The following is a 25,504-nucleotide window of genomic DNA, read 5'->3' on the forward strand; positions in this document are numbered from 1 at the left end:
AAAGGACCCAAGATTGAGCCCTGCGATACACCCATCGATATGATAGAGCCAGTTGATCTTTTTCCATTAACGTCTACTCTTTGAATCCTATTACACAAGTATGATTTTATTAAATCTAGTGAAACATCCCTAACACCATAGTGGTGAAATTTTTGAAGTAAGGTTTCATGATGAACGCAGTCGAATGCCTTGGATAAATCACAAAACACTCCTAACGTTATAGTTTTATAGTAAGATAAATATCATATATAGTTAGATAAATATTGTTTAATTGTCAGTCTTAGTTCAATTTCATTAATTATTAGCATTAAATAAAATTACATAGCAAACGGTAATCACTGGTTGGCTCTGCACAGGATTTCCTAGTGAGCCATCCAGAGGAATTTAATTTAAAGGTGCCTCTTTGTTTCTGTTTTTGAGACTGAGACTGTAAATTTATATTAGGCATGAATAACAATGTATTTAATTATAATTAGTAATAAATAAAATAAAAAAATAAAATAAATATATATATGAATCCTTTATGTATATATATATAAAGGATTAATATAATATATATATATATATATATATATATTAATCCTTTAAAAAAATACAAATATGCCTTATTGTGCCACTTTTGACTGTAGAAATCATAGCCACCATAGAATAAAAACGCTCAGAACGATAGTTTAATTCATAGTTCCAGTCAATATAGAAGTAACAATATAATTAATGTGTGCGTGAGCATCACGTACTTTACATTCGCCAACACGCACACAGACAGCCAAATAATGTTGCAATGTGAATAGACATTTCCCTAAATGACTAAATTGTAAGAAATACTAGATTGTTTGTTGTAATAAGGAAGAAGAAATAAAATATAAATTAAGAATTTCACTAAAACATCACGTATTTAATTATTGTTGCAACAATTTTAGTAAGCAAGTGTAAGTTCTATAGAATCATTGTTTTTTGAAAGTCGATGAAACGAAATAGCGAGACGGAAGAGGCGCCATTTACAGCTATATCCGAGGTTTTCCTTTGTACAGTAAGTCATTTTTCAATTAAATTTCGCGCACTGATTGTCCTGGAAGTTGACAGAATGACACTGACGCGGCTGGAAACGTATGACCACAGTGAAACTGCTTCATTTCGCTTGGGCCTACTCACGTACGTACTACTAAGCGTTATTATTCTAAGATAGCCACAATAAAAATATGTCCAACGAAGGGATTTCCTATCATCGGTAATCATAATTTTTCGATTTAAATACAATTAATATTTTTTATGTGTTGTGCAAAATAAACAATTAAAAATATATGATGATGATGCATTAGAAATCTTTATGTATTAGAAAATTAATTCTAATTATCTTCTTAATCTAAAATTTCATCATCAACATCATCATGGACGGTGTTTTCGAGGGGGCTCCGTTAGTGAATGAGACGGAGCATATACCGCAGTCACTGGACTAGGCAATGCCTGCTTTTCGGCAGCCACATCGCACCCCACACCCAGTCGTGCTGCGGCAAAATATGGTGTTGAAAATGGTGTCAGGTGCCACTGGATCGTTGGTTGTCTGCGGCTTTAGAATGCCATCATCTCCTCTTGCCCAGCCCCATTGAGTTGGTGGTAGGGGGTGGCCAGCCACGGCTGTATCTTTACATTCCCCCTACCAATTAGTTTCACCCCCATCCATCAGTACTTTGGGTATGTTGTATTAGGCACCAATTTCTACAAATTATTGCCCCTATTTTTCCATCGTTGGGGCTACTGTATAGGTTAATATGACTTTGAGCTCATGACTTAATGTTACTTTTTTATATCAGTTCTATTTAAGATCATAAAGGAAACGTCACAGGTGACAAAAGCAAACAATACTACAACAGCTGTTTTGTGGCTGGGACCTGTTTCTATAATCAGTAAGTAAACCTTCTATACTTCACTGTTAATGATATTTGGTGGATTAAGCGGACAATCATCCCAACAGATACTGCGACTCCTATTGCTTTATTATTTACCCATCCATGCCACTGGAATCTCCCATTTCAATCTTTTTTGCAGTTTAATAATATTCTCGAATTTAAAAGAGTTAATTAATTATTTAAATTAATGTTTTAAAATTATTTAAAATAATTAATTAGAAATGAAAAGTTAATCGTTTTTAAATATATCTTTTTAATAGTATTAATTTAAATTTTTAGTAATAAAAATTTTATTAAATAATATGTAAATGATAATCGATTAAATTATTTAAAATAATTAATTAGAAATGAAATTTTAATTGTTTTTAAATATATTTATATTTATTTTAACTAATATTTTTTTTTAAATTTACATTTTTTATAAATTATAATTTATTATAAATAATTTTATTTAAATTAGAATTTAAAATTTAATTCGAAACCTTGCCGCTAGAGTATTCTCTTCCAATGCTCTTAATACTACCGGTAGTTTTTTATGACGATAAGAGACGAGACGAGAAAGACGTTTAGCTGATGATCATTGAAACGTCCTGCCCATTATAATGCAGTGCCGCTCAGTGCTCTTAAAAACCCAAAAATTCTGAGCGGCACACAATTGCGCTCACCTAGGTGACGAGTGCAATTTAATGTTTCTAGAAACATAAGATATTAAATCTCATTTGCCCATTAATTTCAGTAGGTACGGCGCCCATTTAAAGAGAAACACAATAATGTTTACACATTACTACTTCACGATAGGTTTCGCTGTGGTACTTATCTATCCTGCATCCTGTGCAATGCAGCCACAGGCAAAACAAGGCAATTATGAACTTTGCCAAATTAACTATCAGATTTTCGTACAGTTTATTTGGAAACAAACTTAACTATTTTATCCTTCAACTTGAACTAACATACAGATGTATTTTTACAGTGCTAAACGGTCAAGAAGAAGCAAAAGTGTTTGCAAATGTATGTGTTGACAAGGCGTTTTTTTATGATTTTAGCAAAAAGTGGCTTGGACAGGGTATACTCACTGTGCCAGGTAAATATTTAATTTTAGATAATATGATATTATGCGCGATTAAATTAAAACGCCATCCGCCACAAGTAGTTTACTACAACCTACTTTCTGATCTGTTTCTATCAATTCTAGCCGCTTTCTCTTAGCTTTTTGACTTAATCTTATCAGGTGTTGGATGTAGAGATCCAAATCGATTGTTCTGCCCGGCGGTAAATGCGAACAATGTCCTTCCAGTCACCTTATTGCGAGTAAGCCCGAGTTTTGCCACAGTCTGTCTATGAAGCCTGATCGACCTTTGACTACCTCCCTTTTCGGACGTTCTTATCATACACGGGGTTCGGTTTCATAAAGTCTTAATAAAAAATCGCAAATGCGTACACGATTCATTAGATTTCTTTCAGTGAGCTAGTGTCGCACCCCAATTTAAATTATCTCAAATGGGTCAAACATGTTTTGTGGTCAATTTCCAGCTATATTGTAACTATATATATGCCAATATTACTTCACATTTTCAAAAATAACGTCCATTTTATTCGTAACAGAGCGTACATACGCATACACAATTTCTTTACATTAAAATTAGCTGATTGAAAAAGCCATAGACAAATTTGTGCTACTCTTTCTGACGCTAGAATGAGGTCCAAAAGCATCATAAATTGTTTTCGCAGTTTGCCTCATTTGTTTTCGTTTTTTAATTATTATAAAACTTTTTTATTAGATTCACTAAGTTTGACAGAATGAAAAGGAGCTGGACAGAAAATTTTACTAATTTGTGTCTTTTTATAAAATGTTACCTTTTTAATGTAACCAAAACCAGCCAAAGTAGTACAATGTTCAATTAATAAAGTTCAATCCATTAAAATTCTATCAACAAAATTCAAGGGCCAACATGGAAGAAAAATATAAAAAAGATTGGCAACACATTCAATGCACCTGTAGTTGCTGAGTTCCAAGGAATTTTCAACGAAACATCCAGAACGTTGGTGAAGGAATTAAATGATTTGGTTGATAAACCACCATCCGACATCTTGACACTTTGTGCGCTGGCAAGGATGGCAGCTATTTGCCGTAAGTTATCTTTATTCAATACAAGAATAACATGGTGAAATGGTCATTATGATCAGATGTTGAGCAGAGGGTAAGTTTCGGAATAGAAAATATAAGCGGAAATGGCCTATAACTTTGATTTTTTAACGCTAGAGGGTGTGGTATCACTCTAGTATAATGAACTAGAAACTCACACTTAACTTCTTTGATATAGGAATCATATTAGCATGCAACTAGAGTCAGAAGATTCTTTCGCGATTCGCACCCGAGGACGATGGGAACAAATTACATAAATTTATACTATAGAATATCTTTAAAATGTTGCTATATTCTTATACAAAATTATATTTAATTTTCTTATAATGTCAATAGTTGTTTTAATATTTTTCGTTATTGACATGTCATATCACCGCAAGAAGCGCATCATGACTGAGCCATTGTTGCGGACTCCAGCATAATTATTGTTCCACACGAGCAATAGCTGCGCTGTTACTTCCGCTTTTATTTTCTATTTCGTCGTGGAGATGCTGTTATGCCCGGGCTCCACACACTCCTAACCAAAAAAAAAATTTAACAAAAAAACAAACGACTGTAAAAACACTATTCCAAAACAATAGATATAATATGCACTAATAAGTATAAAAATAATTGCGTATTTTTATACAATCTAATTAATTAATCTAATTCTAGTTACGATTATTGTTATTTTTGGAATCGATATCCTTCCGTCGCGACCCGCTCTCGCCTCTGGCCTCCTCACGACTCAAGCAAATCTCACCATAGTTATAACTATGTACGTAGTTACAAACCTATCTTGATAACACCGACTCCAAAAATTACAATTGATCATTATATTCGACTACGACAGTTACTTGACCATTACTATGTTTTGGTAGACTTAAATATCCGGATAGCATAAAAAAGATTCGGCCGAGTATAGTTAATTTGCTCCTAAGAATTGAAGAGTTCCGTTACTTTATCATGGATTCCGTAATCAGAACCTAACCAAACTCTCACCAAACTATTTTTGAAGTATATCCTTTCCAATAAAAAAAATCATCGAAATCGGTTAGCGCGATATTGAGTAATTCGTAAATTTATCATCCACTTTGCTATACGAATTCCTTTTAGCCGCTATAATCTTCTGGTAAAGTATAGTTTTTATATCTGTTACCAGAGTACCAAGATATACAAAGTCCCTTATGGCATCTAAGCTATTCAAAAGTCAACGGCCTGATGCGGATGTGGTAAATTATTTTTCCTATTATTTTGCGCATGTATTTGCGTTCGCAAAGTAACACTTTCCCACACGTTGACAAGAGCGTGCGGGAATGTATAAGACTATACGAGCGATTCCAAGGTCTACACGCGTCCGCCATCTCTGGCACTCTCTTCGCATTAACACGTGCGAGCGACACTGTCTCCCCGAGCCCGAGTGCTCTTGCTCGTGCCGGTTTATTTACATCTGTCGTCTGGAATGGACCTGTCAAAACGTGCGTTCTGTGTTTTGTATTCAAGTTTTTTTTTAAATAGTATACGATACTCGTGCGCACGTAGGTCATTCCGCACGACGACTTACTTTGCGCACTTGTATCGTAATGTACTATTGTTTTTTTCAGATTAATCTCTAGGTGTAATCTTAATAGTGATTGCGAGCAAATATTTATTGCCTAAGTGTATATTATTCTAAGTTTATCTCAGAAAATCATTGGTGAACAATCATATGATCAGTATTTTTTTTTCTGTACAGAAGCCGCGCTTGGTGTATCCATCACGACAGATACTGAGGGTGGACGTGAATATTATCACGCCTTCGAGCGAACTTTAGAAATATTCATTGAAAGAGGAGTCAATGTGTTCCTTCATCCTGACTTTATATTTTATCTTACACCAAGGTATAAAGAATTAGAGAAGCATATAGGAGTTTTGAATAATTTTTGCGATTATGTAAGTTGCATTTTTTTAATAATTGCTTTTGTTTTATTTTGTACCATAATAAAAATACTACTAAATAGAACTAAAAAAAGAAGAATTAAAAAAAGTGTGTGCTTAAGAGGTATCATTAGCTGAGGCTTTTCTCAGATTTAATAATTATATAATAATAGAACAATAAACCGTCTCGCTCACGCTGATGAGACAATCATATGTGTGTCCTCTACCGCATTTACCATGGGGAGTGTTCCGAAGAGCTGTTTCACCTGATTCCTGCCGCTTAATTTCACTTTCGCACGACGCGCCACAAGTTAGGATATCATCCCCACCATCTGGATGTGTGGCGGTCCTCCACAGTACGGTATTCAAGGAGCTTTCTTCCACGTACTACAAAGCTATGGAATGAACTTCCTTGTGTGGTGTTTCCGGGACGATACGACATGGGTAACTTCAAAAAAAGCACGTTCACCTTCCTTAAAGGCCGGCAACGCTCCTGTGATTTCTCTGGTGTTGCAAGAGAATGTGGGCGGCGGTGATCACTTAACACCAGATGACCCGTACGCTTGATTGTCCTATTTTTCAATAAAAAAAAAGTGTAATCAGTACAACTGCAGCAAAATCGTGATTAAAAATTCAAAAATCAGAATTTCGTTCTCGGCAATTTCCTCGTACAAAAATTTACCGAATTGTAACGAAATTTTTGGAACTGAATAGAAAGGAAATATTCTGTGTCGGATTGTTTTGATTTCGCCGATTATTGTTGTCGGATATGTATATTGCTACTGTTTGTGGCCTATTTGATTAAGCCATTTTAAGAACGTTTTGGAGTGCTAGATTTACAAATACGAAAATATCAAAAAAGCAAAACGGAGAGACACATAATAAATAATGATGATATTGATTTTGTTTTAAAATAAATTTGATCTAGGGTTAAAAACCAAGGAGAAGGAACTCGGGAACGCTTGTATGGAAAAAAGGCCAATAATATTTCCTCTTTATACAACGAGACAGACGTGTAAACATCATCAAAGCGTGCCTAATAATCTGAAACACAACTATTATTTTTGTTCTATATTCATAAAATAGTTCCCACTCTTAACGAGCGGCTAGTCTATGTACTAGCCGTTTATTAAATCCATTTATGGGATGATGAATTGGTATTTGGATCAAAGCCAAGCTTTCCCTATAGATACTTTATGGGTTTGTCAATAAGCATTGCCATATTGAAATACAGATCAAGATCAATTCAAGATTAGTTGACGGATTTTATATAATCTGCATCCAAAATATCCATAAATTAACGTTCCAAATTAGTAAGCGGCCTTAAGACAACTTGCGTTTCTTACAAAATATATTTGATACCTTTCCCGTTATAGAAGAGACTATATTTAAGTTATTTTTTTCTTAATCTCCTGATAGTGAATACTAACTGATACGTCTTATACAAATTAACAGGTGATAAAGAAAACAAAGGAGAATAGAGAGAACATGAAAAAGTCAAATGGCGGTACCACTAAAAATTTAGCAGGTAATATTGTTCAAACAATATATACAATACAATCAGAGATGTTTAAACAATTGAAATTTAATAAATGTTGTATTATTATCCAAGCTTGAAATAAATATATTTGTAATTTGTAAAGTGTATAATAGATTTGTAATTCGCGTACACCCGAAAGCATGAAACAGTCATATAGCCCGGACAAATTAAAAAGCAGTAGAATATGGAAAAGCTTGGCCATTGTCGTTTCCTCTGGCCTCGCCTGAGACTTTGAAGACTTGAAACTTGAAGTAACTAATGATTTGATTTAATAACTTACTGATTATTGTGTATTAATAATAAATAGTTTTCACAAATAACATTAATGTTTGTATTTCATTATCATGTATTTATATGATTATTCTTTCATAAATTTTTATGAATTACACCACTTAAAATATTAATGTATTTGTTCCGAAATTGTGTCACATGTGATTTAGTGATTAAACAAAACATTGCATGTTTGTACTAATAAGATATGTATTCGAGAGACATAGCAACAGAAAATCAGAGAGACATAATTAGAGATGACCAAAATATTAACAGAATAATTACGATGCAAAAATGAATGACGATGAATTAATTTTAGGCCGTAAAAAACAGAACGCCGACAGAGCACGTGCTTATAAAAAAGGGAAAAAAGATCTTGGTGAACGTAGTTTTTATATTGAATTTGTTAGAATTGTTAGAACTTTTTGCTGGTGCATGTTGTTGTTTATGGATTTATTGCAATTTTGAGTGCTTGAGTTTGTTATTTAACTTATTAGTTAGTTTATTATTTAACTTATTTCGTATGGATATTAAATTAAGTATTTTTTATATATATTCGGTCCATTCAATGTATTAAATTTTATTTAACGAAAAAAACTAAAAACTCGTAATGAAGATGGAATTGATAATAGAATGATTGAAAATAATTGAAAAACGGATCGAAATGACTCAACGATAACAAAATATTGTTTTCAGTTTTTTAATATGTGAATATAATCTAAATCTAAGTATTGGGAATCAGTCACCCCATGTAAACTGTATATCTATATATACATGAAAAAGATTTGAAAGTATTCAAATTTCATAATTTTTAATCCTTTTCAATCAATATTTATAACCAGGGTTCAATAAAAATATTAGTTGGAGACTTAGTCTACTTTTATTGTTTCCCATTATACCCTTAATGGAATATTATTCCAAAAAATTTTAGTTAAATGTCTATAATGTGAAAAAATGTTTCACTTTTACCGTGATTTCATAAAACCACACAATCCTATTTTTTATATTCCCTGTGGCTTATTTTCTAGATAAACCAGGCTTCAAGTCATATATTGACATTCTGCTTGATCTAGAAGAAACAGATGCCAGCTTTACAGAGGAACGGATGCGTGGAGAAGTAAATACAATTATACTAGCAGGCCAAGAAACAGTAGCCACCACGTTGTTCTTTTGTTTCTTAACGATAGGAGACCATAAAGACGTGCAAGAAGAAATGGTAAAAGAGTTAGTAATCTACTATTGTCATTTGTCTTTTGGGGTTTTGGCAGAATCGCCACACTTAGCAGAGGGTTTGGCAAGCGCAGTAAACGGTGATGTTCTCTTGGAAGAATGCTGCAGCCCATCCTCTGTTCTTTGTATCTCTGAGACGCCTCTTACGACACACACGGGAGGAGATGGCGTGGTGCTATTCTGGTATAACACCACACCCATGGGTTGGGTGAGGGCAGCGCAGGACCAATTGTCGTGAGGAGACCTTTGGGGGAGGCCTTTGTCCAACAGTGAACGTCCTCCGGCTGATATGATGATGAACATGATGAATCTATCATTCTTTTTTATTGCAATTTGCGAACTAGCCTTCGGCTCACCTGCTTGCAAGTAATCAGCATCCCGTATGCTCTCTTACTTAATGTTTAGTTAACTATTTTAAACTAACAACAGTTACCGTTAAATATTAACAGTTGGGAGGTTTTTATGCACAGGACACTATACTAGTGAAATTATCTGGCTAATGTGACTTAACATCATATGTCTCAAAGAGACTTTCTCTCTACTTCATTCTTTGTCCAGGGCTTTGTCATAGACTGTGAAGTCAGAACGTCTTTTGACGACGACCTTTTTCGGACGTTCTTGTCGTACGTAATCTATTTTTCATCACCAGTTATCAAAAACGGTGCGGTTTCATTACGTCTCAATAATGAATCTCTAATGTGTACAAGGTTCATTAGGTTTCTTACAGTGAGCTCGTGTAGCACCCAAATATCGAGATTTTTGTTTGCCTAGCTTTCTGGAAATGCGTCAATATTTATTTGTGCTCAATTCCCAGTATTTCATATATGTCGAAACGATTGATCTTTGCTCCACTTTTTATAAATAGCGATTATGCTTACAGACGCTGGATTAGGTACCCACATAAACGTCGCAATTTTTTTCGCGACTTGCGTGAATTTTTTTCTTTTTTGTTATAAAACTTTAAAATGTTAGATCCACTCATTTTGACAGAAAAAAAATACAACTAAAAAATCTGGAAACAACATTTTTTATTATATTTTAATTATATTATATTTTAATTTTTAACCTTTTTTTAAATAAGATTTGGAGAAAAAAAAATTAACAAAATAAACAACCGACTTCAAAAACACTATTCCAAAACAATAGATATAATGTGCACTAAAAGTATAAAAATAATTGCGTATTTTTATACAATCTAATTAATTAATCTAATTTTAGTTACGATTATTGTTATTTTTGAAATCGGTGTCCTTCCGCCTTGACCCGCTCTCGCCTGCTCACGACTCAGCACATCTCACCTATAACTATGTATGTAGGTACAAACATGTCTTTTACCAATTCTGTGGTACAAACCTATCTTGTCTGAGACCGATTTTTAGTGAATTTGAAGTACACTAACTAACAATTTGTCTAAATATGTGTAGATATTCTAAATTTTTCAATGCAGCAGTAAACGTAAGCGCTTTGCAATTTGATTACAGACAGAAATTCTGCCACAGATCGCACCCTTACTGTAAGTCATTAAGGAGTTCCATTGATATCATCGATCATCATATTCGACTACGACAATTACTTGACCATAACAGCTTCGTAGATGACTTAAATATCCTAATAGCATAAAAAAGATTCGGCCGAGTATCGTTAATTTGCTCCTAAGAGTTGAAGAGTTCCGTTACTTTGTCATGGATTCCATAATCAGAACCCAACCAAACTCTCACCAAACTACCTTTGAAGTATATTATTTCCAATAAAAAAAGAATCATAGAAATCGGTTGGCGCGATATTGAGTTATTCGTAAATTTATCGTCGACATACGTATAGCATATTTAAGACTTTTATGGTTTTCCCATGGATGCCATTATCAGATCTGGACCAAATTGCAATGGGACCACACGAGAAGCACCAGCTTTCAAAATCGGTTCGCCCAGTCGAAAGTTTTGAGGCAACAAACAATAAAAAAAAACATACCGACGAATTGAGAACCTCCCATTTTGAAGTCGGTTAAAAGGCAGAACATTTTCAGTTTGATTCAAAGGGACTCTTTTACATTTATTTGTAGTCTTTATTTAGCCTCTAGAATTATAAATACCTACTAGATTTCAACCCATGAAAAAGTTTTTCGTGAATCATGCTGTAAATCTTATTTGTGTAATAAATTTAATCCCTTAAGTGAGGGTTATCAGTTTGAAACATAAACAATTGTTTAAATTTAAAAGATATCATTTATTCTGCAGAATAAAACAAGTAATGGGTGAAGAGAAGTGCGATGTCACAAAAGAACACTTGTCAATGATGCCGTATTGTGAGGCTGTAATAAATGAAACCATGCGGCTATATCCTGCAGCTCCTGGCGTTATGCGATACGCAGACCGTGACGTTAAACTTGGTGAGTACTATTCCACTGGCTATATCACTCTTTATCTCAATTTGCTTACCTAAATTTTTTCTATTCTATTATCTATGAAACTCAGAGTTTGGCGAGTCAATATCTCCCGAGGATGCATCGTGTAGGAAAAACACGTGTCGAATTGTTTGAAGACAAATATTGGCGGAATTAACACTCAAGACAACTCAAAGCATTTGGATAGTTATTGATTTCTGCAAAATAACGCGTACTTCAATAAGTTTTATTTTATGACGTTTTTTGTCGGCTTTAAAGTAATAATGAATTATATAATATACTCTATTACTGTCGCTCTTTTCTTGAAGAGTTGCCTTGTTGATGCACAAGGCGCAACGCGCTATAGAATCACATTTGCCTGGCCCGTTTCGACATGCCACGCCACGTTAATATGTTTCTGCTTTTAGTGAATAGCCGTTAAATATTAAGCCATGCTTTAGTAATACCTACAATGTTTATTGTTTATGTCCTGTAATCTTGTTTCACATATTCAATAAATGTTGCTTACTAAAATTTCATCCAGCCTAGTGAAACTCTAAGAAAAAAGCGATTCATTCGATTGTAGGTTAGGAGTTTTAAGATATATTGTTACATGCTTTGTTGGTTGAAATAAAGAATATGTATTTTTATTTATTTATTAATTGTCTTTCAGACTCGTGTACCATCGTAAAAGGGACAAATGTTTATATTAATTTCTGGAGTATGGGTAGAAGTGAGAAAGAGTGGGGTCATGATGCGTTAGAGTTTAAGCCGGAGCGGTGGTTACCACCTAATCCACCCAGGTCTAAGCATGTAGCTTTCAGCTTGGGGAAAAGAGCTTGCATAGGTCAGTATACACTACTTCAGTGCACTATGGGTTATATTGCTTATTTAACAACTCGGTTTCCAGTTTCAGCAGTACTTTGTAGTTTTACTCACCCAGATGAAGGACCTCCGAATGGTCCGAAACTAGACGGTACCCACACCGATGAATAGTGAGTAAAACCGTTTTAATAAATAACTATTTATGCGTTGTCTCCCGATAGCATGCTAAACTCAAATTGCGGAACGTTTTTCATTTAAGCTACATTTCAATAAAAAAAAACATGCTAAGGCTTCACACACCTAGAATAGGCAGACGTCTGGTTTCAAGTTTTTATAGAGATGATGGTTATTGAAGAAATAAGTCACATATCGTTTTCATGCTAAGTTTCTCTAATTATTTTGCAGGAAAAAGATATGCGATTCCAGTGTTAAAGACGATCTTGATTCACTGCATTCGTGATTATGAGATCATAGCTGAACCAAATGAGAATTTAGAGTTCAAAGTGGATGTTGCCTTAAAAGCAATAAATGGTCATTTGATACAAGTGAAGCGACGACAGTAAAATTGAAATTAATACAGTAAAAGTTGAATTGATTAAAAAATATCACGTACAATGTGTTTCATTACCTTACCTAGGTTTATTATTTTGTTTTTAAATATATTTTTTAGACTCACAATCACGCTCAAAAGTTTTAGGCAGAGTTTTTGTTCAGTTGTGTTTCGACCGCGCTTTGAATACAACGCAACGCCATGAGAAAGTGTTCATTGGAAAAATGTCCAAATAACAGTATATCCAATCTTAAAAAGGATGAAGTGGATCAAGTAGGTTCCCCTTTTAAATTAACAAAATTAACTGATTATCAAAATTAAATGATTAAAAACTAGCCTGACGTTTTTAATCATTTTTCTAAATACATTTCAATTGATAAAATAAAATAAATTGAACATTACTGCCACGAAATAAGGAGTTAATATGAATGAATGTTTTAATGTTACCTGTATATTAAGATAATGAATATAATATATATAAAAGGCATTTTTATTTTCTTAAAATTAATTCCTTTAGAATTGTTTTTGTGTTAATTTAAGCAAAGATTTTGAATATTTTCCAATAAATTAAACAATAAGACAATAGGGGACTCCTCTAGCAATGTAATATAACAAGTACTAGAATAAGTAATAATTGTAAAATTGAAAACCTGATGCACCAAAACATGCAAGGATTATTAGGTAAAGAACTTGAACTGGAGTTATTTATAAATCATAAAGATATACATATTTTATGTTTAACAGAGCACTGGCTCAGAAAATATGAGCTCATCTTTAACTTCAGTGGTCATCAGGTAGCAAGTGCGTTTAGCAGAGAAAAAGCTACACGTGGCGGCTCTCTTATTCTTGTAAGTAAATTATTTAAATTCAAAGAACGAGAAGATATTGTGGGCCTCTCTGTTGAACGTACAATTGAAATAGCCTGTGCAGAGCTCGAGCGCGCCATTGTTGTTAGTATATACAGACCCCCAGGTGCAGTATATGAATTATTTGAAAGTGTATTGGAGGAGGTTTTATTAAAATTATCTGAGTCTAAGAAGTATATTATGATATGTGGTGATTTTAATATTTATTTTTTAGAAAAATCCTCAACCAGTATTAGATTCAGATCTTTATTCAAATCATATGATTTAACCAATATTTTCTTAGAGTAACTGGCACCTCCAAAAGCTGTATTGATAACATATTTACCAATTATAAACCCATTTCTCAGGCAATAATTAACAAACTGAGTTCTGACCACTTTGGTCATTTAGCCTCTTTTAATATTGAGGTCAATAAATGTACTAAACTTAAAAATTTTACGTTTGTTCCTGTGAATAATAGGCGAATGGAGAAATATAGAGGCAATGTGTCAGTTAAACTCTCAAATTTGGATTTATTCAAATATAATATTAATCCAAATGAAATGTATGATATGTTATTTAAAATAATTAAAACAGAGTTTGCTTCTATATTTACTTCTAAGACAGTCAAATCAGGTGGTCTCCTGTCATTTAATGATTGGGCAACAGCTGGCATTCATAGGAGCAGACAAAGGCTATATGAACTGTATAGTGAGAGATCATTGTATAATCATGATGCATCTTTTCTCGAGTATGTTAAAAAATACTCTAAATTATTTAAAAGTGTTTGTTCTATTGCAAATTCTATGCATATCAGACAAATAATTAAAAATGCACCAAATAAAATAAAGATGACTTGGAATGTTAATAACTGGGAATCTGGAAGATTGAAAGACCGCAACATTGAATATAATCTATCAATAAACAATACAATAATTAAATCTCAGCAGGAAGTTGCTACTGCTTTTGAGATTTTTTTTTCTGAGATTCCAGTTTCTATCACAAACACTAGTGTTGCTAAGTCACTTCTTCTGGAAAATGTTATAGGATGTCAACAAAGTTTCAATTTCAATTTTGTTAGCCCTGGAGAAATAATTAAAACTTTTAAATCTCTAGACATGAAAAAAACTGCTGATATATGGGGCATTTCTGTTAAAATAATACGTTCAATAATTGATATCATAGCACCATATCTTGCAATAGTATTTAATAATTGTATTAATCGTGGCGTGTTTAATGACCTTCTGAAACATAGTAAAATTACACCAATATTTAAGTCGGGATGCTCTTCTGACCCGAACAACTATCGTCCTGTGTCGGTTTTGCCGACCCTTAGTAAATATTTGAAAAAATAATTTTAAGCCAAATGCTTACTTTAACTCTCATAAGTTACTTCATTTGAAACAATTTGGCTTTACTAGGGGACGTTCAACAACGGATGCAGGTGTTGAGCTGATCAAGAATATTTTTGATGCCTGGGAGGAATCGCAGAATGCACTTGGCATCTTCTGTGATTTATCTAAGGCTTTTGATTGTGTTCAACATTCAACGCTGGTCAGGAAGCTATACCACTATGGCATAAAAGGAACTGCGCTCGATCTTCTGACTTCATATCTAAACAATAGAATTCAGTGGGTCGACGTGAATGGCAGGAGATCTCCTGGGACTCCTCTCAGTATGGGGGTACCACAAGGGTCTATTCTTGGACCGTTCCTCTTCCTTATCTATATAAATGATCTTCCTAATCGTATAGAGAAAAAACATAAGGTAGTATTGTTTGCGGACGACACTTCACTGATTTTCAAAGTGAAAAGAAACCAAGCTATGTATGACGAAGTGAACGATATTTTATATGACATCGTGTACTGGTTTAGCGCTAATAACCTATTGTTAAATACCAAATGTCAAAAATGTAAATGCAAATGTTTTGTTAAATGGAGAGGTGATAGAACCGGTGGAATCTGCTATATTTCTTGGCATAACTCTAGATTCCAAATTACAATGGGGCCCCCATATTGAAGGATTGGCGAACAGACTTAGTTCTGCAGCATACGCGGTTAAAAAAATTAGACAATTAACTGACATAGATACGGCGCGACTAGTATACTTTAGTTATTTCCATAGTATTATGTCCTATGGTATATTGCTATGGGGCAACGCTGCCGATATTAATACAATATTTGTGCTGCAGAAGAGGGCTATTCGCGCTATTTATAACCTAGGTCCTAGGGAATCATTGAGAGCAAAATTCAAAGAAATTAACATCTTGACTGTTGCTTCTCAATATATTCTTGATAATGTAATGTATGTTCATAGGCACATAAATGAATTTGCCAGAAACTGTCATAACCATAATGTTAACACCAGGAACAGACATAAACTGATGATGCCTAATACTCGGCAAAGTCGAGTTAGTAAGTCTTTTGTGGGGCGATGTATATGCTTTTACAACAAGATCCCAGAAAATGTTCAAAACAAAGGTGTTACGTTATTCAAAAGAATTGTTAAAAAACGTTTGTGTGGTAAAGGTTACTATAACATAAATGACTTTCTTAATGATACCACAGATTGGGAATGGAGCGACCGCCCTCAGGCTATTAAATAATAAGTTTAATTGTACAATGTTACTTTGTAAATGTTACTTATATTGTAAAACATATTTTTGATGAAAAAAAAAAGCCCGCTGAGTTTGTTGCGCCCATTCTTCTCAGGCCTGAGGCATTCACTTTGGAATGGGTGGTAGTTTTTTTGATTTTCAATAAGTGATTTCACATCCTATTTTGAATAAAAATATTTGAATTTGAAAAAAATAAAAATTATTACATACATTTATGTTTTTGGTACGTATATACAACGCCACTCGGCCCTTTATGACGACCTTTTAATAGGCGATTGGGAGTCTATTTGTTCATAGTACGTCAATGCAACAATTTCATTGTATGTGTAAGTCCGATTTTCCTACTCAGTTGTACTGTGAATACAAAGTACACCCTCGTAATATTCAACATATCGGAATGGTCTCCAAACCACTTTGCGGACAACAGCTATCAATTATCAGATTCTCTATCACAGTATCGGATATGATGCGACATTTTGCGTAAATCGAAGTTCCAGCGAGTTAGGGTTGTCCTAAACACAATAGCCCAAAGTTTTATCTTGTCTGTCCACTTTGTAATTGAACAAGTTTAATCTTATTCTGGTAATTTATTGACATCTACACTGGCCTGCAAAAGTAAGTATCACACTTTTCAAATTAATTTTTTTTCTTAACTATAGAAGGTAGAGATTTAAGATTAAAAACGTTTTGTTGCAAATTTTATAGGCTTTAATTCTTAGAAACTAAAATTATACATTAGTAACATTTTTAACTTAAAAAAGATAAAACAATGAAAATAGTCATTTTTAGTTTAGTGTTAAAAAAATTCAACTAAAATGTATTACATGTTATTTAATTTTTAATAACTGGTATTGCCTCCTCGAGCTCTGATTACAGCTTCGAGCCGGTTTGGCATACTGAACACTAGGTTTCGGAGCCGATGTTGGGGAATATTCTCCCATTGTTCTACCAGGGCCTGCTTTAGTGCCCTGAGGGTAGTAGGTGGTGGTCTGCGATTTCTGACTAGCCTTTCAAGCTCATCCCAGGCGTGTTCAATCGGGTTGAGATCAGGACTTCTTGATGGCCAAGCCATCACGCTGATACCGACCTCCTGAATATACTCTTGTACGATATGAGCCGTGTGTGGCCGGGCATTATCATGCATCAGCATCGATCCTTCACCGATATTTGCTAAATACGGCCCTGTATACTCATTGAAAATATGTTGAGCATATCTTTGCCCAGTGAGGGTGCCATTTTCTATGGCTACTAGCTCATGTACACTGCCTCCACCGTATTGGACTCTTTCTGAGATGCAGGCTTGAAGGTATCGCTCACCATGTCACCTGTAAGCACTTCGCCTTCCATCAGAAGTGTAAAGGGAGAATCGAGACTCATCTGCAAACAAAATTCTTGACCATTCTTCTTCATCCCACTGCATGTGTTCACGGGCGTATTGCAGTCTCGCTACTCGAAGCTGTCTCTCGAGTTTTGGGCCACTCGCTGGTCTTCGGGGTTTCAAATTTGCTTCAGCAAACCTTCTTCTCACTGTACTGTCACTAATGTAGTCCCCCCGGGTCTGAAGTAGCTGTTGCTGGACTTCAACTGCGTTTTGGTGGCGATTTCTTAACACAGTGGAAATAATATAACGATTCACACACCCACCATTCTTGCAGTGCGACGCATACTGATGCCTAGTTCCAGAAAAGCCATGATCCTAGCACATTCTTCAACTGAAAGAGGCATGATAAATAAATGTTATGTGCTTTTTAGCATAAATTTTTAAAACAAGACCCATCGATCTTGAAAAAATTTAAAACAGAAAGAAAAATGAGAATGGTAAAATTGTAATTCGGAAACGTCCACTTTGAAAAAGGAATGGTTTTGTTTTTGAAGTTTTTTTTCAGCCAATTCTTAAAAGAAGGTTACCGACTATAAAGTTTTTATGTACAAAATTAAATTCTCTTTGGAGTCCTTTTTATTTCGAAAGTATATCTTGTGAACTTAAAACGTTATCCCAATTTTAAAAGTGTGATACTTACTTTTGAAGGCCAGTGTATATTGTACATAACTATGTAATAAGTCTTGCCATTAAACAGCAATGTATCCGTAAGTTCATTAATGTGCTGCAATTAGTATTCGACGCATTTATTGTTCATACAAAAAATAAAAATGATAATGTTGGAAATGTTATTGCATTTGACTTTGATTAACTAAATAAATAAATATATATTACTTTTCGCAGATGATGCAGAGGGAGAGAGAGAGATTGGGTTACCCAATCGAACACATTTGATTCCGAAGAAGATTCTGTTAGCTCTGATGAAGCAGAATCCGCAGAACATAAATCCAAATTTATTTCTGACGTAGAATAAATTAATTTTATTTTTTTGTACTTAAAATAATTTTTCAGTTTTATGATTATTTTATACCTCAACTAGATGACCCGGCAAACGTTGTTTTGCCATATAAGCTATTTTTAGTGTTCGACGGTTTTTTCTTCGACGTATTTTACAAATACTACTATGAAAAAGTATTTTAGAGGGTTAATATCAACATTCAATTTTTTTTTAATTATGTGCGTAAGTTGTTGTGTACTACGCTATTTGAGTATGTAGAGGTTTTTAACTGTCCCACGGGAACTCTTTAATTTTCCGGCATGAAAAGTATCTAAGATCAACATCTTACCGGCAATATAAGGTATCAATATACCAAGTTTTATACAATTATGTGATTACGTTGTTGTGTACTACGCTATTTGAGTATGTAGAGGTTTTTAACTGTCCCACGGGAACTCTTTAATTTTCCGGGATGAAAAGTATCTAAGATATTGACCGGGGATGTAAGATATACAAAGTTTCAATTAAATCGGTCCAATAGTTTCAGAGATTAGCCCGTACAAACAGACACAGAAATAAGAAATTCCAAAAAAATCGGGATCTGTTCTACATCTCTTCTTACATCCCTCTGACTCGGTTTTGATCATTTTTTTCTTTGTACAGAAATTTGATCTCTACAGATTTATTATAAGTATTGAAATAGTTAAATTTGATTTGATATTTTTGTAATCATTGCTTTCTTTAATACGCCTCTATGCACTTTAACGTGATTAAAATATTGAATTTCCTTATGAATTTTGAGTTAAGACTGTGACAAAAAACAAATTTTTTAAATTTTGGATGTAGCGGCAAAAATATGAATTCTATAATTTTTTTTAAAACGAAAGTTGTTGAAAAATTAATTAAAAAAAATCTCTTATGATTTCTTAAAAAAATCAATATTCAAGTAATTCATAACATTTAGAATTGTATTGAAATTGACTAAACAACAATTTTTTATGATAAAAAAATAACACAAAAACTATGTTCATTTAAAACAAACAAATCAAGATATTCATTTTTATACAAACCGTTTTTAGCACAAATTCACAAAATTTACTTTTTTTACTCTGAAATTTCGACTAGACTCGACTAGAAACCTCGCGGCTCAATAGCCGTAAGTACAATGTAAGTCACGTGAGGTCGCTAGAGCGAATAGGAACGCGACAAGCAAGAACGCAGACAGCTGCCGATAAGCGCTCTCTCTCACACTACGGCTTGCATATAGCGCTACTCACTCGCACCTATACACAACTTTTTAGATCACCTGGCAGGTAGAAAGTCCCACTAAAATGACCTGTCTTTTTGGAAATAGATCGCTAGAGACTATAGTAACGCGACAAGCAAGAACGCAGAGAGCTGCCGATAAGCGCTCTCTCTCACACTACGGCTTGCCTATAGCGCTACTCACTCGCACCTATACACAACTTTTTAGATCACCTGGCAGGTAGAAAGTCCCACTAAAATGACCTGTCTTTTTGGAAATAGATCGCTAGAGACTATAGTAACGCGACAAGCAAGAACGCAGAGAGCTGCCGATAAGCGCTCTCTCTCACACTACGGCTTGCCTATAGCGCTACTCACTCGCACCTATACACAACTTTTTAGATCACCTGGCAGGTAGAAAGTCCCACTAAAATGACCTGTCTTTTTGGGAATATTATTTTTTTTGTTATAATAATAATTTTAAGTTGCCTCAAGTACATTTTTTACATATTTTTGCAAAATATTTCTGCACGCGCCTGGCTGGCGGGCTTATTTTTTTTTATTTTTTAAACATAAAACTACAACATATATTATAAATTGCATGTTGCCTCAGACATATTATTTGAAAAAAAAAAAATTTTTAAAAATTCGGGGGGTTTATTTAGCCCCGCTGCTCACCAGCCAGGTCTGCAGTTTCGAGTTGGGGTATATCAGGAGAGGTTTAGACCAAGTTTTCAGCTTGCCTCAAATACCTACCCAAAAAATGGTGCCAGCTCTCGGACTATTTAGAATTCTCGTGTCGCGGTGTTTGTTACCTAACTCCTCCGAAACACCTGTACCGATTTGAATGAAATTTAGTGTGCATATCGGGTAGGTCTGAGAATCAGACAACATCAATTTTTCGATGGTCAAATTTTTTTTTATTAATTTTTATGGCAAAACAATGGTTGCTGAGTCAGCAAGTCTTAATATATATAAATCCAGTGTTTCCAGTGAACTCCTAAACTTATAAACGGATTTTAATGGGGATTACTTCATGGAGTGCAGCTTAGTTCAATTTGAGGGATAGGGTAGCATTTATTTCGTTTTGGGACCCATAATTATTTTTATTTCCAATATTATTCCGTGTATGGAAATTTTTTCCAACGAGAGACTTTATTGACGGTTTGACTGTTCTACTGTGAAACAATTTCATTATAACAAAAGCATATTTTACGATATCATTCTTGATGTTATAAAATATTATTGACAAATTCATAAAAAACAGTATATTATTTCTTATGTACAGAACAACGTCTGTCGGGTCAGCGAGTATATTTATATATACATACATCGTGTAACAGTGCAAAATCTAACGCATATTTACATAATAATGTTCTCAGTCAACGGAAAACCACCCTTTAAATTTACTTTCTTTGAAAGTGTGAGAATAGGCATAAAATATAGCCGTATCTTTTTTTAACGTTAATTTAAAAGTTTGATTTTTTCACAGCTCAAATTTCATCTCGATACCTCCACGCGTTCCCGAGATAAAGTGTCTTGATATATAGATAGACGAACGGACAACAAAGTAATCCATAAAGGTTTCTTGTTTTTTTCCTTTTGAGGTATTTTGAACCCTTAAAACCATAACACACAAACACACACCAACTAAATCTTAGCAAATTTACTTAAACCCAGTCTACCATAGTTCGCTCAGAACATAAAAGCCACATCATTAAAATACAAAGGCGCTTCACATACGAGATTCTTTGCTTGCTTGAGGTTGACCTATTTGAATACACAAACGATTTGAAGTACTCCAAGACAATTCACGGAACGAAATATAAATAAAACAGTCAAATATTTGAAGTGCAAAACATAGTATAGCATAGACTTTTATACTAGCACATAGACAACCTCACAAGCCGATAGTGATGATCAATTTTTATTTGCCAATGTTAAGATGCCACAGCAGCCACTGCTGTTATGGAGCGCTGTGTTTCAGCTGCAACTTGTTGCAGACACCACCATCTTAAGACTAAATTCTAGTGGTATAACGTAACGCCGATGGCGTTTGGCCTTGAACCTGCATTATTTATAACAAAAATGTGGAGTTCTTGTCTGTTACAGAATTATATCTACCTGGAGAGCACAGTAACATTACCAATGTAGGCCTATGCTAAAACTCACGCCGAATTCGCCTGATCTATCATTTGCTATAATTATATTAACCAAACACGACTAGACAAACTTGAATGGCTGTTCATTCTTGAAAACAACTATTATATCGTAGTAGATGTCAATAAATTACCAGAATAAGATTAAACTTGTTCAATTACAAAGTGGACAGACAAGATAAAACTTTGGGCTATTGTGTTTAGGACAACCCTAACTCGCTGGAACTTCGATTTACGCAAAATGTCGCATCATATCCGATACTGTGATAGAGAATCTGATAATTGATAGCTGTTGTCCGCAAAGTGGTTTGGAGACCATTCCGATATGTTGAATATTACGAGGGTGTACTTTGTATTCACAGTACAACTGAGTAGGAAAATCGGACTTACACATACAATAAAATTGTAGCATTGACGTACTATGAACAAATAGACTCCCAATCGCCTATTAAAAGGTCGTCATAAAGGGCCGAGTGGCGTTGTATATACGTACCAAAAACATAAATGTATGTAACAATTTTTATTTTTTTCAAATTCAAATATTTTTATTCAAAATAGGATGTGAAATCACTTATTGAAAATCAAAAAAACTACCACCCATTCCAAAGTGAATGCCTCAGGCCTGAGAAGAATGGGCGCAACAAACTCAGCGGGCTTTTTTTTTTCATCAAAAATATGTTTTACAATAAAAGTAACATTTACAAAGTAACATTGTACAATTAAACTTATTATTTAATAGCCTGAGGGCGGTCGCTCCATTCCCAATCTGTGGTATCATTAAGAAAGTCATTTATGTTATAGTAACCTTTACCACACAAACGTTTTTTAACAATTCTTTTGAATAACGTAACACCTTTGTTTTGAACATTTTCTGGGATCTTGTTGTAAAAGCATATACATCGCCCCACAAAAGACTTACTAACTCGACTTAGCCGAGTAGTAGGCATCATCAGTTTATGTCTGTTCCTGGTGTTAACATTATGGTTATGACAGTTTCTGGCAAATTCATTTATGTGCCTATGAACATACATTACATTATCAAGAATATATTGAGAAGCAACAGTCAAGATGTTAATTTCTTTGAATTTTGCTCTCAATGATTCCCTAGGACCTAGGTTATAAATAGCGCGAATAGCCCTCTTCTGCAGCACAAATATTGTATTAATATCGGCAGCGTTGCCCCATAGCAATATACCATAGGACATAATACTATGGAAATAACTAAAGTATACTAGTCGCGCCGTATCTATGTCAGTTAATTGTCTAATTTTTTTAACCGCGTATGCTGCAGAACGAAGTCTGTTCGCCAATCCTTCAATATGGGGGCCCCATTGTAATTTGGAATCTAGAGTTATGCCAAGAAATATAGCAGATTCCACCGGTTCTATCACCTCTCCATTTAACAAAACATTTGCATTTACATTTTTGACATTTGGTATTTAACAATAGGTTATTAGCGCTAAACCAGTACACGATGTCATATAAAATATCGTTCACTTCGTCATACATAGCTTGGTTTCTTTTCACTTTGAAAATCAGTGAAGTGTCGTCCGCAAACAATACTACCTTATGTTTTTTCTCTATACGATTAGGAAGATCATTTATATAGATAAGGAAGAGGAACGGTCCAAGAATAGACCCTTGTGGTACCCCCATACTGAGAGGAGTCCCAGGAGATCTCCTGCCATTCACGTCGACCCACTGAATTCTATTGTTTAGATATGAAGTCAGAAGATCGAGCGCAGTTCCTTTTATGCCATAGTGGTATAGCTTCCTGACCAGCGTTGAATGTTGAACACAATCAAAAGCCTTAGATAAATCACAGAAGATGCCAAGTGCATTCTGCGATTCCTCCCAGGCATCAAAAATATTCTTGATCAGCTCAACACCTGCATCCGTTGTTGAACGTCCCCTAGTAAAGCCAAATTGTTTCAAATGAAGTAACTTATGAGAGTTAAAGTAAGTAAGCATTTGGCTTAAAATTATTTTTTCAAATATTTACTAAGGGTCGGCAAAACCGACACAGGACGATAGTTGTTCGGGTCAGAAGAGCATCCCGACTTAAATATTGGTGAAATTTTACTATGTTTCAGAAGGTCATTAAACACGCCACGATTAATACAATTATTAAATACTATTGCAAGATATGGTGCTATGATATCAATTATTGAACGTATTATTTTAACAGAAATGCCCCATATATCAGCAGTTTTTTTCATGTCTAGAGATTTAAAAGTTTTAATTATTTCTCCAGGGCTAACAAAATTGAAATTGAAATTTTGTTGACATCCTATAACATTTTCCAGAAGAAGTGACTTAGCAACACTAGTGTTTGTGATAGAAACTGGAATCTCAGAAAAAAAAATCTCAAAAGCAGTAGCAACTTCCTGCTGAGATTGAATTATTGTATTGTTTATTGATAGATTATATTCAATGTTGCGGTCTTTCAATCTTCCAGATTCCCAGTTATTAACATTCCAAGTCATCTTTATTTTATTTGGTGCATTTTTAATTATTTGTCTGATATGCATAGACTTTGCAATAGAACAAACACTTTTAAATAATTTAGAGTATTTTTTAACATACTCGAGAAAAGATGCATCATGATTATACAATGATCTCTCACTATACAGTTCATATAGCCTTTGTCTGCTCCTATGAATGCCAGCTGTTGCCCAATCATTAAATGACAGGACACCACCTGATTTGACTGTCTTAGAAGTAAATATAGAAGCAAACTCTGTTTTAATTATTTTAAATAACATATCATACATTTAATTGGATTAATATTATATTTGAATAAATCCAAATTTGAGAGTTTAACTGACACATTGCCTCTATATTTCTCCATTCGCCTATTATTCACAGGAACAAACGTAAAATTTTTAAGTTTAGTACATTTATTGACCTCAATATTAAAAGAGGCTAAATGACCAAAGTGGTCAGAACTCAGTTTGTTTTATTCATTATTGCCTGAGAAATGGGTTTATAATTGGTAAATATGTTATCAATACAGCTTTTGGAGGTGCCAGTTACTCTAGTAGGCTCTAAGAAAATATTGGTTAAATCATATGATTTGAATAAAGATCTGAATCTAATCCTGGTTGAGGATTTTTCTAAAAAATAAATATTAAAATCACCACATATCATAATATACTTCTTAGACTCAGATAATTTTAATAAAACCTCCTCCAATACACTTTCAAATAATTCATATACTGCACCTGGGGGTCTGTATATACTAACAACAATGGCGCGCTCGAGCTCTGCACAGGCTATTTCAATTGTACGTTCAACAGAGAGGCCCACAATATCTTCTCGTTCTTTGAATTTAAATAATTTACTTACAAGAATAAGAGAGCCGCCACGTGTAGCTTTTTCTCTGCTAAACGCACTTGCTACCTGATGACCACTGAAGTTAAAGATGAGCTCATATTTTCTGAGCCAGTGCTCTGTTAAACATAAAATATGTATATCTTTATGATTTATAAATAACTCCAGTTCAAGTTCTTTACCTAATAATCCTTGCATGTTTTGGTGCATCAGGTTTGCAATTTTACAATTATTACTTATTCTAGT

At 34.1% G+C, this 25,504-nt stretch overlaps 1 protein-coding gene across 1 annotated transcript in view; it reads left to right on the forward strand.

The window, feature by feature from the left end:
- The first annotated feature begins 5,915 nt into the window (after nt 1-5,915).
- Nucleotides 5,916-25,504, forward strand: part of LOC126965328 (cytochrome P450 4ae1-like) — a 232,865-nt gene continuing 213,276 nt past the window's right edge. Inside the window, exon 1 of the mRNA XM_050808871.1 lies at nt 5,916-5,961. The gene's annotated coding sequence lies outside the window, so the exon portion shown is untranslated. The remainder of the gene's footprint in view (nt 5,962-25,504) is intronic.

The sequence above is a fragment of the Leptidea sinapis genome, chromosome 7, assembly GCF_905404315.1.
Source record: "Leptidea sinapis chromosome 7, ilLepSina1.1, whole genome shotgun sequence".
Classification (NCBI taxonomy): Eukaryota; Metazoa; Arthropoda; class Insecta; order Lepidoptera; family Pieridae; genus Leptidea; species Leptidea sinapis.